The sequence below is a fragment of the Grampus griseus genome (assembly GCF_964374135.1).
Source record: "Grampus griseus genome assembly, chromosome: 17".
Classification (NCBI taxonomy): Eukaryota; Metazoa; Chordata; class Mammalia; order Artiodactyla; family Delphinidae; genus Grampus; species Grampus griseus.
In genome coordinates, this window is record NC_139011.1 from 73,518,671 (window position 1) to 73,523,316 (window position 4,646).

The following is a 4,646-nucleotide window of genomic DNA, read 5'->3' on the forward strand; positions in this document are numbered from 1 at the left end:
CACCCATTTCAAATCTTGCAGCCCCGGCCAGAGAAATGACTGCTTTCTGTGTCTCTCTCTCCCACCTTCCCTTGTGCAGCTCATTGTCACAGCAAACACCACATTAAATGCACTTGTTTATTTATAGGTCTGTCTTCCTGTGCCCTGCCTTGGCGGCAGCAGGGGCAAAATCTTCATTTTATTTGCATACTATGGTTTTAAAATCTTTGGCTCCAACGGGGTGACCTTGGGCAAGATATTTAACCTCTTCTAGATCTGTTTCACCTTCCATACAATTTGAATAATAATAATAGTCTGTCATACAGTAGTTATGAAGCATAAATGAAATAATGCATGTGACGTGCTTAGAGAGGGCCCGACGCACAATCAACAATGAAGTATTTGAAGAAAGGAGGTTCATAACCAATAACAATTGTTCAGTGGCTAGAAGGATGAATATTTAACGTTGAGAGTTGACAAGAAGAATGAATAACCTAATTCCAGATGTTTATTTAGAAAGACGAATGAGGAAGCTGAATGACTAGAAGAAAGAGCATTATAGGAGAACATCTTTTGCTGTGTGTATCATAATATAGTCAACATACTTCCAACATCCTCCCACGTTTCTGCCATAAACTCTTCCACTCCCTCCAGAACCAGGCTGATCAGGCTACAGAGGTCTTTATAACTAAAATATCAGAGTCGGAACGAGGGGAAGATGGCGGAAGAGTAAGACGCGGAGATCACCTTCCTCCCCACAGATACACTAAAATATCAGAGTCTTCTTAGAAAACAAAAACTCAATGAAACCGATAAGAAAGGCTCATTGCCACAGTCTTCAATACCGAACCAGTGGAGGCTCTTCATGCTTTAAAGAATATAAGACAGTCCTGATGTGGACGTTGAGGAATTTTTGAGTGTTGTCTATACTGACCCACTTGCATCAGAATTTTGGCAAACTAGCCTGACTCCTGGAATTTAAACCAGTAAGTGACCTTTTCTCCAATCAGCTTGGCTTTGGGTGTAAATTCTTATTTTATTTTATTTATTTTTTATTTTTTTGCGGTATGCGGGCCTCTCACTGTTGTGCCTCTCCCGTTGCGGAGCACAGGCTCCGGATGCGCAGGCTCAGTGGCCATGGCTCACGGGCCCAGCCACTCCGCGGCATGTGGGATCTTCCCGGACCGGGGCACGAACCCGCGTCCCCTGCATCGGCAGGCGGACTCTCAACCACTGCGCCACCAGGGAAGCCCGTAAATTCTTATTTTACGTAAGCAGATGCTGGCTATTTTCAAGGTATGGAGCTGGCTCATGCGGTGGACACAAAACATTATGTGACGCTATGCACCGTTTCTTCTAAGGCAACACACACTGCAGGGAACAGTGCCGGAGTCCTCCAGGTGACTGTACCCGATTTCCACGCAGTCCCATGAAAGCGGACTCCACACGGAACCCCAGGAGTGGAGCTCGTGACCAAGGCCTAAGTCATCAGTTATCTCACTTCCCCATCCTTTGATCTTCGTGGATCATATGTGACCTAGTCAATGAAATGCAATGACATTTTCACTGCACCTTCTGGGGAAGAGACTCTCACTCATAACCTTTGACCTAAGACCTAAGAGAATGAGTGGGTTAGGAGGGACCTTTCTGGTACCCACAAAACCCAAGGCTAAAGTCAACGCAGTGGAAGGCAGAACAAAGGTTTAAAAGCTGGCAGGTGCCAATGGTGAGCCTGAGCCCTGAATTGAGTCCTGTCTGTAGGTAGCATCCCCTTTCAGCTTTTGAGTCAATAAATTCCCTTTTGGACTAAGCCAGTTTGGGTTGGGCTTTTCTGTAACCGCAACTAAATAATCCCAACTGGCCTTCATCAAAGCCACTCTTCCCAAACGGGAGCTCCACACTCTGATTCCATCCAAGAGATAACTGGTGTCTCTAGAGAACCCACATGTGAATAGAATCAGGGCATATTCAAGAGGGTAAGTGTCTGGGTAAGAAAATCTCTCCTTTGGGGATACCTGTGGTTCACATTTCTGTGTGGGCCAAGAAACTCCTATAAATTTCACCTGTTGACACATTTTCTTTGCGGGCACTTTGCTACTTCAGGGGGAGGAGCCGGAAACAGAGGTGGAGAAGGGAAAGCATGAGGCAAAATGCGAATTATTGTGCAGGAAGCAACATAGCAGATGGCCTTTTCGCAGAGGGCTGGCGTGTGGGTACATGCGGTGTGAATTCACGGTGGAGGAACTAATCAGGCAGTGTTATCTGATCTGGAACAACAAGAAAAAGAAAGGGTCTCTTTCATTTTCCCCTGCTTTGGTATGTCTGAAAGCCCTCATCAGTGTGATAGGGCCTGGAATCACCCAACCAGAAAACCTTGACGGGATTGTGCTAAAGTGGGGACCTGGGATCTGGGTTGTTTTCCAAGGACCAACCGTCATTTCATTTTCAGAATGAATCTGGATTTTTGTTCTGTGAAAACAGGGCAGGTTCTGGATTGAAAACAAAAGTCAGACGTGCTGATGCTTGAATGTAAAGAACTACGGAGTTTCGTAAGTTCTTCTGAGTAATAGAGGCTCGTCTCCAGCCTGGGGCCGAGGAGGCAGCGGGAGCAGACCCAGAGTCTGTGAGGTTATTTCTCCCGTGAAAAGCAAAAGCCCGAAGCAGGACTCTGAATAATCTAAGTGCAGAGCTGCTCCCATGGAAGGCGACAGAGCTTTCAGGAGGGGCCCTGGCTTCTGGGTACCAGGACGGGTTTCAAACTTGCCTCCATCCCCCACTGTCTCCATGGTGACAGAGAAGTTAGTTATCCTCTCTGAATGTATTTCCTCATCTGTAAACATCAGTTACGTTCTTGAGAGAAGTAAGTGGTTGAATTACATCAAGAGTGTATGGCCCATCGCAAGAACCCAAATAAATGGCAACAACATGATTTCAGTTACTCTGGGGAGACTTGGATCAAATACAGGGCTGCAGGTACTGAGACAGGAATACCTTCTTCTCATTTGTCAGGCAGAGGGGGCAAAGTTCAGTTTCTTCTTAATGTGATTTTCTGCAGAATATCAAGAGAAAAACACCAATTTGCCACCAAATTTCTGCATTTTTCTGGCTTCTTCGAAGCTCAGCAAAATCTTGTCCCTAAACCGCTGAACAGCTCTATAATTCCAGACTGGCTAGAGACAAAACCAAGTCAAAAGACTTTCATTGGACCATCAGTTTCTCAAGTATTCCCAAGTATAAGAATTGGGTTTTATTCCTCTTTTTAGGCCAGATACATAGCACGGCACCTTACGGGTTGCTCAAGAAATTTTTATTCTCTTATCTAAGAAAATGAATTCATTCTCAGACCAGCCAACCTAAACTTCTGTTGGAATGTGCTCAAAGAAGCTAGGAAGGATGGAAGGAAGGAAGGGAGGGAGGGAGGGGGGAAGGCAGGAAGGAAGGGAGACTCTCTTGGTGTATTAGTTAGGGTAAGAGCTAAGCTGCTAAGGGCTAATAAAGAAACCCCAAATTCCAGTGGCTTAAAAGCAGATAGGGAGCGGCGCAGTGACGGCGGCGGCAGTGTCGGCGGTGGTTGCTATTCGGAGCCGTTGAGACGCCTCTGCGGCAGCTGGTGGCACAGGTGGCTCGCGTGGACGTGGGCAGAGGCGGCTGGCCCGCCACCGCAGCCCCAGCGCCCACGGCCCCGGCAGGTAGATGAGGTTCCTGATGGAGCTGCAAAACCACCCACAAACAAACTCCCCATTTTCTTTTTTGGAACTCATGAGACTGCTCTTTTAGGCCCAAAGGACATATTTCCTTACTCAGAAAATAAGGAAAAGTACGGCAAACCAAATAAGCGAAAAGGCTTTAATGAAGGTTTATGGGAGATAGATAACAATCCGAAAGTGAAATTTTCAAGTCAACAGGCATCAACTAAACAATCAAATGCGTCATCTGATGTTGAAGTTGAAGAAAAAGAAACTAGTGTTTCAAAGGAAGATACTGACCATGAAGAAAAAGCCAGCAACGAGGATGTGACTAAAGCAGTTGACATAACCACTCCAAAAGCTGCCAGAAGAGGGAGAAAGAGAAAGGAAGAAAAACAAGTAGAAACCGAGGAGGCAGGCGTAGTGACTACAGCAACAGCATCTGTTAATCTAAAAGTGAGTCCTGAAAGAGGATGACCTGCCGCTACAGAAGTCAAGATTCCAAAACCAAGAGGCAGACCCAAAATGGTAAAACAGCCCTGTCCTTCGGAGAGTGATGGTACCTGAAGAAGACAAAAGTAAGAAAAAGGGGCAAGAGGAAAAACAACCTAAAAAGCAGCTTAAAAAGGATGAGGAGGGCCAGAAGGAAGAAGATAACCAAGAAAAGAGCCAGATAAAAAAAAAGGGGGAAAAAGAAGTTGAATCAAAAAGGAAAAATTGGAAGAAAAAAAAAAAAGGAAAAATTGGGCTTCCCTGGTGGCGCAGTGGTTGAGAGTCCGCCTGCCGATGCAGGGGACACGGGTTCGTGCCCCGGTCCGGGAAGATCCCACATGCCGCGGAGCGGCTGGGCCCGTGAGCCATGGCTGCTGAGCCTGCGCGTCCGGAGCCTGTGCTCTGCGGCGGGAGAGGCCACAGCAGTGAGAAGCCCGCGTACAGCAAAAAAAAAAAAAAAAAAAAAAGGAAAAATTTAGCTAAAACAGG

The 4,646-nt window shown here is 46.3% G+C and overlaps 1 pseudogene across 1 annotated transcript; it reads left to right on the top strand.

Annotated features, from left to right (window-relative positions):
* Positions 1-697: 697 nt before the first annotated feature.
* On the top strand, positions 698-4,437 carry LOC309835281 (PC4 and SFRS1-interacting protein-like; annotated as a pseudogene). Its single transcript has 2 exons — positions 698-708; positions 3,599-4,437. The product of its transcript is annotated as a PC4 and SFRS1-interacting protein-like (transcript).
* The last annotated feature ends 209 nt before the right edge of the window (positions 4,438-4,646 follow it).